Genomic DNA, 11,881 nt, shown 5'->3' on the forward strand with positions numbered 1-11,881 from the left:
CTTATGTAAATTCCCCAGAAAAAGACAAAACAAAATGCTGCGGCAGTTGTTCCCGCATGGAATGAATTTACTGTATGAAATGAATCCAAGCCCGGTGAGCGTGGCTCAGTTGAGGTTCAATTCTGGTCAAGGCACATGCCGGGATTTCGGGTTCAATCCCCAGCAGGGGGCGTGCAGGAGGCCAATCAATAATGATTCTCTCTCATCATTTATGTTTGTATCTCTCCCTTCCTCTCCAAAATCAATAAAAATATATTTTTTTAAAAACTTCCATTAAAAAAAAAAAAGAAATGAATCCAAGTGGCACAATGAGTGCAGTGACCAGATACTCCCTTAAGGATCAAGGCATTCATTCCTCTAACTGCCAGGAGAGCTAGCTCACTACTGTCTTCCTCTATAAACTGCCCTCAATGAAAGTATCATGGATTGAGTTTTCTGAAAGCAGACTCTGAGATGGACTTTGGGAAGCAAGATACTTATTTAGAAATCAACACCTGTGAAGGGAAGGCAGCGGAAGCAGAACTGAGAGGAGGAAAAAAGTCAAACTGCAATACAGACCTGACAACCAGGTATAGCTCTCTGAAGCAAGTATCGCCTCCTATTCCATGTTAGACTGAAATAGTTGAACCTTTATACCCCCACCTTGCTCAGTCATTTGCAAGCTGCCCCTATAAAATTGTGACAGGTGAAGCAGCTCTCTGTAGCTGAGGCAAATGCTGAACCAGCTGACAGCTGGAAGCTATCTGCTGAAAGCACCTTCTGCAGCTGGGAAGGGGAAATGTGAGTTCATCTCCATCTCTAACACAGACAGAAACTGCCTCACCCAAGGTTATGCCACCTCCCCCTCAGGTCAGCCCACATATAATTCCAGACAACTCTGAAGTGTCATCCTAGCTCCAGAGTTCCAAAACCGGGTGACTAAAGTCTCTGCTGCATCAGTTCAGTCTCTCTGCCCTCCCAATCTTGCTTCCCTCACTCCAAGTGTTGCTCCTCAATAAACCTTCTGCAAGCAAATCTCCATCTTAGAGTCTATTTCCCAGGGAACATAACCTAAAAAACCCGGTTCCATAGGAAAATGCAATAAAAAAAAGTAGCTATGACCTACTCTGTTCAGTAACCTCTTAGGATATTCTTTTATTTCGGCTAGGACAAATCATTAAAACTCAGCTGTCTATGGCACAATAATGTCAAGCCATCCTTCCATTGAAACAAACAAACAAACAAAAGCAATTTATACAGCAGCATTTAGATAAATAGCAGACAGGATGATATATATAGATAAATATATCAGAGATGCCAAACCTGAAATATTTAACTAGCAGGAGTAGCAAATAGTAGATCTGTTAACCTTTAAGAAAGTAAAGTAACTATTCTCTCCATAACCTGAAAATGGGTAGAATAAGAAAGGTTAATGATCAAATTCACCAATATTATATATAACAAGGTTCAAAGGCAATAGAGAAATTGTAGATTTTTAATCAAATAAAGGAGATTATTTTGCATAAATTAGTGGTTCCTGAACTTATTTGAGTCATGGATCCCCTTGAGTATCAAATGACAGTATCGACTGTCTTCTTTCAAAAATGTCCAAATGTTTTTGTAAATTCTGAAAATAATTTCAGGAGTTCATGGATCCTTGAAAGCCACTTACTGATGCCAGGTTAAGAACCCTTGACCTAAATCAGGTTTATAAAGGTTAGATGACATCTCTCTAACCCATGTTAACTTAAAAGGCAAAAGATGCTGACCAAGTCCTGACCAAGTAGCTCAGTTGGTTACAGCATCATCCCAATATACCAAAGTTGTGGGTTCAATCCCTGGTCAGGGCACATACAAGAATCAACCAATGGCCCAGCCAGTGTGGCTCAGTGGTTGAGCATCGACCCATGCACCACTAGGTCACTGGTTCGATTCCCAGCAGAGCACATGCCTGGGTTTGAGAGCTCGATCCTCAGTGGGGAGTGTTCAAGAGGCAGCCGATCAATGTTGATGCTTCTATCTCTCTCTCTCCCTCTTCCTTACTCTTTCTCTAAAATCAATAAAAACATATTTAAAAAAATATCAACCAATAAACGCATAAATGGGTAGAACAACAAATTGTCGCTTTCTCTTTCTCTCCCCCTCCCTGCCTCTCTAAAATCAATAAATTAAAATTTTAAAAAGATGCTGACCAAAAAATGCAGATGAATAAATCATATTGTCTTTAACTTATTTTAATTACATTATTATACAGAAACTAGAGGCCCATTGCACAAAGATTCGTGCAATAGGCCTCCCTTCCCCTGGCTGCTGGCACCGGTTTTCCTCTGGCACCCAGGACCCAGGCCTTTGGTCCGGCCGCAGTGAGGCTTGGCTTCTCCGCTCCGGCTGCAGCAGCGAGGCTTGGCTTTTCCGCTCTGGCCGCAGCGAGGCTTGGCTTCTCCACTCCGGCTGCAGCGGAGAAGTCAAGCCTCTTCAGTCTTTAGTCATCTTCAGTCGTCTTCAGTTGTCGCTCTGCGCCTGCATATGCAAATTAACCACCAGCTTTGTTGGGTTAATTTGCATACTCATCCTGATTGGCTGGTGGGCATAGCAGAGTGACACCAATTTGCATGTTTCTCTTTTATTAGTGTAGATACATAAATATGGTTCTCACCATAAAACAATTCAAACAATACAGATTAAACTAAATTTCCTCTTGGTCATCACATATTTCCCCTTTCTCTTCAGAGATGTAAATTCTTTCAGAGATTTCCAATGCTTTTTCAAAAACTATGTACCTATTAAAATGTAGAGAATTATTTTGAATAAACTATATTAAGAACTAACATTTTTAAAAATATTTTTTTTATTGATTTCAGAGAGAAATGGAGAGGGAGAGAGATTGAAACATCAATGATGAGAGAATCATTGATAGGCTGCCTCCTGCAACCTGGCATGTGCTCTTGACCAGAATTGAACCCAGACCCTTTAGTCCACAGGCTGATGCTCTATTCACTGAGCCAAACCAGCTAGGGCAAAAACTAGCAGTTTTAAAAAGACAGATAGATATTAGAGATTTTTTTTTCCATTATCAACAAATTGTAGGATTGCTGAGCATAATGAGTTTTTCATGTAACTCTTTCCTGAATCCAGTCTTTCCATTTAATTCAATTTGACCCACAAGTTCCCATTCTGGTTTGGAACTAATATAAATAATCAATAAATCAATCCAACCAACATTTACCAAGCACATTCTATGTAAATCACTTGTACTTAAGTGCTATGGAGCAGTGGTTCCCAAACATTTAAACCTGGAGACATTGTCAAAAATACCGGTTTGACTCAGTGGATAGAGCATCAGCCTGCGGACTGAAGGGTCCCGGTTTGATTCCGGTAAAGGGCATGTACCTTCTATTTTACTTTCTCTATGAATTGGCCTATTCTAGTTAATGCATATAAATAGAATATATATATATATCCCTAATATGCAAATAGACGGAATGGCAGAACAACCGAACAACCAGTCACTATGACAGGTGCTGACCACCAGGGGGAGTGCGTAGAACATGGCGGGGGTCAGCAGCAGGAGGCAGAGCACGGAACATGGCGGGCATTGGCCGCGGCAGGATGGTGGAGCAGGTGAACGGGGGTGCCAGACCAAGGCGGGGCGCTGGTCACTGTCATCGGGGCAAGCCTCTGGTGGTTACTGAAAATTCTTTGCTCCCATGTGCCACGGTCCCGCCCGGTGCTCACACCTGCTGCTGGCACTGGCCCCACTCGCACCCACTCCTGGCGCCCAGCACCGGCCCCGATCACCCCTTTGGGCTTCTCCACCTCCCCTGCTCCTGAGGGGTGATCAGGGCAGCAGCCGCTGCTCCCACCCACTGATGGCACTAGCCCTGCTCATACCCACTGCTGGCGCCGGCCCCAATCACTCCACACTGTCAGCGGGTGCGAGTGGGGCCGGCGCCATCAGCACATGGGAGCCATGGCGGCAGGAGCAGGGCTGCTGGCAGACAGGAGACCAGGGCCACAGCGGGAGGGATTAGGCAGGGGCGCGGAGGATAGGCCGAGACCCGCCTCTGTGCCCACCGCAGCCTCACAGTCCACAGTTCCTTTCAAGGTGCACAAATTCGTGCACTGGGCCCCTAGTAATATAATATTTGCCTTTTTGTGTCTGGCTTACTTCACTTAACATAAAGTCTTCAAGGTTCATCCATGTTGTAGCATGTATCAGGATTTCCTTCCTTTTTTCAGGTTGAATAATACTCCATTGTATATATATACACCAAATTTCGTTTATCTGTAATGGATACCTAGGTTGTTTTCACCTTCTGGCTGTTGTGACTAAAGCTGCTATCAACATGGGAGTACAAATATCTATTAGAGTTCCTACTTTCAACTGTTTTAGTTATATAATGAGAAATGAAATTGCTGGATCATATGTCAATTTTATGTTTAATTTTTTGAGGCACTGTCATACCATTTTCCACAGCAGCAGCACCATTTTATATACCTACTAGTGATGCACGAGGATTACAATTTCTCCATATCCTCACTAACAGTTGTTATTTTGTATTTTTTATAATAGTCATCTTAACTAATGGGTATGAAGTGGTATCCCATTGTGGTTTTGAGTTGCATTTCCCTAATTATGAATGACGTTAGGCATCTTTGCATTTGCTTATTATCCATTTGCTTATCTTCTTTGTAGAAGTATTTATTTAAATCCTTTACCCATTTTGGGGGGGCCATTTTTAATCACATAGTTTTTTGTTGTTGAGTTCTAAGAGTTCTTTATATATTCTGGACATCAATCCCTTATCAGACATGTTGTTTTGAGTAGCTAATAAGATATTCATTTAGAAATATCTAGCAGGCAAATATACATGCTGATCTTGCATTCCAGAGGGAGAAACAATGATGCAGACTTAACAGTCATATTATTTGCACAGTAACATTTATAAGTATTTTCACATATATTAATTTATTTAGAATCTCACAAAAATCCTGACACTTTTACAGATGAGAAATTAAAGCAGATCTCCTGACCCCAAATTCCAATATAAGATTATTTGGAAGTGTATGAGGGATTCAAAGGGAAAATGATGGCCAAGCTGATAGAGTCCTAAACCCCACTCCAACTCCCAAAACAGCTGAAATTTTTCTGCTGAAAAACTGGAATACCATTTAGGATTTCATTTGAAAATGAACAGAATTGCTTTAAACAAAATTTAAACCACTACATTATATGATGCTACTTTGTTCATAAATTGAACATAAAGTTATTAAAGCTATAGAAATAAATGAGGTTGCTAACTTAGAAAGCTTGGGCAAGAAGGTACATCTTACTTTTATGGGTAAGAGAAGATAGAAGAAAGGTAGAAAGAAAACCAAAATTGTGAAGTAAATCAAATATCTAGGAAGTATTTCAAGAGGAAAGTGCAGTAGACTACAGAAAATTCTATACAGAGGTTATGAAGGATGAGGACTAGAAAAAGGATACTGTGTTTGGCAATTATTAGGTCACTGGTGACCTTTATAAGATCAATTTTAACATAGCCAATGAGAGTACAAGTCAGATTGAAACTCTATTACCTTCATAATACAGAGGATGGGAGAAGGTTGAAGATGGTAACAGAAAATATTTACATAGTACCTAATAAGTGCTAAGCACTATCCTAAATACATTACATTTATCCTCAAAACTACCATTGATACCATCATTCTGTCCACTTATAGTTGAGGAAACAGACATAGTAAGGATCTGAGACTACCTGCTGCACAGTCCCTGCATGTATGTGACCGATTATATTATACTACTAGAGGGCTGGTGCACGAAATTCATGCACTGGGGTTGGGGGGGGGGAATCCCTCAGCCCAACCTGCACCCTCTCGCAGTCCGGGACCACTCGGGGGATGTCTGACTGCCAGCTTAAGCCCGATTCCGGGGGAATCGGGCCTAAGCTGGCAGTCAGATATCTCTCTCACAGTCCAGGGCTCTCACAGTTCGGGACCCCTTGGCTCCTTACTGCCCACCTGCAGCAGAGGCAGGAGAGGATCCGACCACTGCTGCTATGCTCGCCAGCTGTGAGCCCAGCTTCTGGCTGCACGGCGCTCCCCCTGTGGGAGCGCACTGACCACCAGGGGACAGCTCCTGCATTGAGCGTTTGCCCCTGGTGGTCAGTGCGCATCATAGCGACCGGTTGTTCTGCTGTTTGGTTGATTTGCATATTAGGGTTTTATCATATAGGATATTATATTAGTGATAATATATACAGTAGATATATGCAAATATATATGATAATACAGATTACAATCTATCCTGTATAATAAAAGCCTAATATGCAAATTGTCCGACCGGGAGTTCAACCACTTGCTATGATGTGCGCTGACCACCTGGGGGCGGCGCGGAACATGGTGGGTGTCAGTGATGTGGCACTGGCAGCGGGCGGTAGTGGAAGCGCTGCTGGCCCCAATGGGCCCCAACGAGAGCAGGACGGTGGAGCAGGTGAGTGGGCGGCACCAGGCCAAGGCGGGTGCGAGCGGGGGCCCGATCGCCCCACCGATCACCCAGCAGATGGTGACCAGTGCGCCCCGCAGACGGAGACCAGTGGCAGTGGCGAGGGCCCGGCCCCGATCAATTGCCCTGCAGGCAGGATGGTGGAGCAGGTGAGGGGGTGGCGCCAGGCCACAGCAAGGTGCCAGGTGGGGCTGCAGGGCTGTGAGGCTGGGGCGCAAGCTGGGGCCCGAATCCCAAAGGCCACCCCAAGGGACCCCACCCATGCACGAATTCGTGCACTGGGCCTCTAGTATACATATAAAAGCCTAAGCAACCATTCGACCGTTCTCTATGACACGCACTGACCACCAGGGGGCAGATGCTTAACATACAGGCATGAAACATGGAACAGACTGATGAATCTCAGAGGGAAGGGGAGGGGGGAAAGGCAGGAAGAGATTAACCAAAGATCTTATATGCATACTAGAGGCCTGGTGCATGGATTTGTGTACCGGTGGGGTCCCTCGGCCTGGCCTGCAGGGATTAGGCGGAAACTGGCAGTATGACATCCCCTAAGGGGTCCTGACTGTGAGAGGGTACAGGGCCTCCAGTAATATAATACTGAGTGAGAGTAAAGATTAACAACATTACTTTTTCACCATAGGGAACCATAACATGGAGAAGGATTTTATATTGCTACATCAATGTATGTTGATGAAGCTTGCCAGTCATGTCAGTTTGTCAGGTGTTGATAGATCTAAGCAACATAAAAACAGGCTGGCTTTTCCTGAATGTATTAATTCTTCAGACTTCCCAATAAAATCATGAATGAATAGGAAAAATGCATATATTTCTTTGAAAATACACAAACCTCCTTTAAGTTTTAGCAAACAAAGGGAAATTAATTTAAAATATGATGGACAGGAAAAGGGTCCACATTTTAAAATTATTAGTAAATTATAGTTTTCCCATTCTTATACTATCTTCAGACTTCTGAATTAATATTTTCCCAACGTTTATACTATTGCTATTTCCATGGGCTTCTTAAACAGTTTAAAAATGCAGATGCTTAGAGCATCTGAACTTTATTACCTTCATAATACAAAGAGATCATCAGACTCTAAGTCAGTGGTTCTCAACTTGTGGGTCGCGACCCCTTTGGCGGTCGAACGACCCTTTCACAGGGGTCGCCTAAGACCATCCTTCATATCAGATATTTACATTACGATTCATAACAGTAGCACCATTACAGTTATGAAGTAGCAACAAAAATAATTTTATGGTTGGGTCACAACATGAGGAACTATATTTAAAGGGCCAGAAGGTTGAGAACCACTGCTCTAAGTTTATTCGCACAGCTTCAAAATTACAGATGTCTATGAAAAGACTAATTTACAATTGTCCCCTTTTAAAAGGAACAATAAAAACAAAACAAAAGGAATAATACCTCTGATTCAACACTGTTATGTAAAAGAAATGTATCCTTTGAGCTTAACAACCTATAGTTCTCTCATCTGTTTACATCAAGCTGGGAAAGTTTTCATTCTGATTCAAAAATCTGATGTTTTCTACAGAGTACTTGCTTTTCAGTCAGTCCATGATTCCCATTACCACATTCCATGTGAAAAATAATCACAAGTGCCTTAGCCAGTTTGGCTCAGTTGATACAGCATGGCCTGCTGGCTGAAGGGTCCTGGGTTCAATTCCGGTCAAGGGCACATGCCTGGGTTGCGGTCTTGATCCCCAGCAGGAGGCGTGCAGGAGGCAGTGGATCAATGATTCTCTCTCATCATTGATGTTTCAATCTCTCTCCCTCTCCCTTCCTCTCTGGAAAAAAAAAAAAAATTTTTTTAAGTAATCACAAGTTACTGAATTTAATATACCTCCTTGTTGAAAAAGTTTTTATTGTCTAATTCATTTTCCTTCAAAATTTTTGTTTTGTGCTTGCCATTTTTTTTATTTTTAAGATTTACTTGTTTTTATTGTAAGGTCTTTCTGTTTTCTTTATTTAAATCCCTTTAGGAATCTTTTCTTTTTAAAAATGTTGTTATAGAAATACCCTTTCTTCCCTTCCTTCCTAAAGCATCGGTCTTCACTAACTTCCCAATTCTGAGGTTATAACTATGGCTTGGAAATAGTAAGGAAATATGTAGAATTTTTAATTAGCACCACTCATTAGTAATTAAATTGAGTCTGAAGTGAAGTTATAAACTGAAGAACATGATAACTATTCTGCTTTCCAAATTACTTTCTCACTCATCTTTTGGCAATCCTATCCTGTATAATAAAAGCCTAATATGCAAATTGTCCCCTAGACTGGGAGTTCAACTGCTCACTATGACATGCACTGACCACCAGGGGGCGAAACAAAACATGGTGGGCGTCGGTGATGCAGCACTGGCAGCAGGTGGCAGTGCGAGTGGGGCCAGATAGCCCTGCAGACGGTGACCAGCAGTGGCAGTGGGGGGCGGGGCCGCTACCCAGCTCCCAGGTGCTGATGGAGCCAGGCGGGGGCCCGATAACTCAGACGGAGCAGGGCATGCAGGGGCCTGAGGGCCCAGGTGGTAACCAGCGGGCTGACAGACCCTGATCGCTGGATCAGGGCTGAGCCCCAGGCTGGGACAGGGAACTGGGGGTGGGTGGTGGCGACCTACCTCCCGCAGCTCACGGGCGAGGGGCTGCGACCTCTCACCGGCTATCTGGGGGCGGGGGTGATGGGGATGGAGGTTTAGTGAGAATGTGGGGTGTCTGCCAAGCTCGCTCTCACTTCCCCTGCTACCCGCCCCTAAGACGCCAGGGCTTGCATGCCACGGAAGCCCCCGCGCTCAGGTGCCCAGCACCCACAAGGAGCCCACCCAGCACCTGCACAGCCTCTTCTGAGTGAGCCAGGCGGCAGCCGGGACTGCAGGGGCCGGTCGGGCTCCTTATGGGTTTGTGCAGGAGCCGGTCTTCGAGGCTGGCCGGGACAGAGGGTGCTATCCACTCGGCTTCCGTGTAGCACCACTGGGTGGCCCAGAGGCCCATGCTACGTCCCGGCCCGCGGCATCCGACTGTGCTCACCACCTCTCCACGTGGGAACTCGGGCACCGTGACTCAGGCAGAGGGGGCGTGCAGGGGTCCAGGGGCCCAGATGCTGCCCAGGGCCCAGAGGTCAGCTGGGACCTGCTCTTCCACACCAGATGCTCACGCGTTCATCACCGGCCAGGCCTAGGGACTGCACCCATACACGAATTTCGTGCACCGGGCCTCTAGTACTTTTATAAAATCTACCTTCTAGATTAAGTCACATACATTTTAAATTTAAAAGATGAGGGATGAGTCCCTAATTTTACATATTAAAAGATGGTTCATGCCTGATACAGAACTCATAAGGATACAGAATGGCATATCCTTTTCTTCCACATTCATTAGCATAAATTAAGGTCAGAAGAATAAAGATTACATAGCTCAGGATTTTCAAATAGCATTACATACCTAAAAGTGATTAATTCATTCTTCTACCTGCCTTCGTCTATGAAATCCAAAATCTTATGTGTCTTTTCTCTGGTCCCCAAAACTCTCATACAAAACCTCATTACCCCTAATAAGCATGCTATCATATAAAAGAAAAATATCTGATTTAAACATGACCTGGATTATCCACAAAATCTGATTTCATTTAGAACTTAACATTATAGTCACTTTCAAAATATACCTCTTTAAAACTTTTCTTCTACCTCAGTTGTCCCCTCAAGTTTGAAAATTCTTTCGAATCCATCTCTTACTATAAAATGACCACTTAAATTGACACATTTCAATTTAAAATATTGTAAACAAGTATCTTAAAAGTTAACTGATCTAAGAAAAAAATTTACAGACTAATAAATGCCTATATTCATTTTCATGTTTTCAGTATTTCAGTGTTAAAGCTATACATCTTAATTATCTGATTACTCAATTCATTCTTTCAAAAATACACACAAAATAAAAAAGAAAAAATACACACAAATATACAAAGGACTAGTCTTTTTCAAATAAAACTTCCTCAATCCACTGTCACTGTATTCAGACACAGGATAAATTTAGATAAATTTACATTTCACATTTGCAAAACAAATTGTGGAATACTGTTGTTTTAAAAAGAAACACAGGATTCAGTAATTCTCAATAACCAGAAATAGATTAATTTATATGAAACACCACAATGTACTACTCTTCAAAAAAAAAAAAAAAGAAAAATCAAATATGTTAATTTTACCTGTGCAGAAGAGATCTAGATGTTTGGAGTTTATGTGTGTTCCTGTGCTTAATTCTAAAAACAACCTCTCTCCAACTCCTTTCAAAAATCAATATTTTTTCAATAAATATGAGCATATATCGTACAATAAAATGCATTAAGATAATGCACACTTCCAGAATGCTTTAATAATCCAAATAGAAAAAAAATCAGTGCTTTAATTTTCCACATAGCAAGTCAATGTTAAACAATGTCATTTTCCCCTTTTCTTCCTAACCATTCCAGAAATCAGAACTACTGTATTTTTATATTTATTAAGATTAACAAACTGACTAGAAGCGCCGAAGGAGTAAAAAAGGCAACAAAAAAAATCATTTTTCATTTTCCCACAAACAAAAAGCAAATAGGGAGACTTGTTAAATGAGACGCATCTGAAAAACCCAACGTGACCAGCTTTTGATTCACCCCAATGTGACAAGGGAGACGGACCCCGCCCCCACTCCGGATTGTGCAGCGCTTTTCTCCTTGGGTGGGGGGTGCAGAGAAGCGAAGCTGTCACATTTCCATCTTCGCTTATTGTTAAGTCCTTAGCCTCGACTCCCAAGTATTTGGTCCAGGAGGAAAAAATATTAAAGCAAGAACATTTGAATTGCCTGAAATGCGCTGTATTTTGTTGATTTTTCCCCCCAATGTTAAAGTTAATTATACCCAGCTTCAATCTGCTAAGACTCCAGACCTGCCTCTGACAGCCTGTCCCTCAAACAGTCCCTGTTAAGATCACTTGCTCCAGGTTCACTAACAATTCCCTCCTCGCTAAACTTAAATTAGAAAAAAACGCATTCCAGAAATTATTACATCCCAAAAGGCATTCCTCCCCATCCTTTCTGCCTCTGGTATGGGTGTAGAATGGAAGAGTAAAAGAGACCTATTCGCTCTTCAAAGGAAACGAAACCGGGATGGCGGGCCGGTGCGGGGCGAGAGCAGCGGCGGACCTGCCCGAAATGCCGAGAAAAGTTTGGATGCGGGTCGTCCGTTCCCGGGGAGGGAGCAGAAGTTGGGCGAAAGCCGCGGGCCCGGGCCGGGGATGGGGCGAGGAGCAGGCACCTGCGGAGGAAGAGGCCGGGACCAGACACCATCCCGGCGAGCACCTACCGACTTGCAGCACGTTCTCCACGGAGCCGCTGTCCAGCAGCCGGATGCCC

General features: G+C 43.3%; 1 protein-coding gene across 1 annotated transcript in view; it reads right to left on the minus strand.

Annotated features, from left to right (window-relative positions):
- ZSWIM5 (zinc finger, SWIM-type containing 5) overlaps positions 1-11,875 on the minus strand; it is a 101,690-nt gene extending 89,815 nt beyond the window's left edge. The window contains exon 1 of the mRNA XM_014529232.1: positions 11,832-11,875. The gene's annotated coding sequence lies outside the window, so the exon portion shown is untranslated. The remainder of the gene's footprint in view (positions 1-11,831) is intronic.
- Between the last annotated feature and the right edge of the window lie 6 nt (positions 11,876-11,881).

This window comes from Myotis brandtii, unplaced genomic scaffold (assembly GCF_000412655.1).
Source record: "Myotis brandtii unplaced genomic scaffold, ASM41265v1 scaffold674, whole genome shotgun sequence".
NCBI lineage: Eukaryota > Metazoa > Chordata > Mammalia > Chiroptera > Vespertilionidae > Myotis > Myotis brandtii.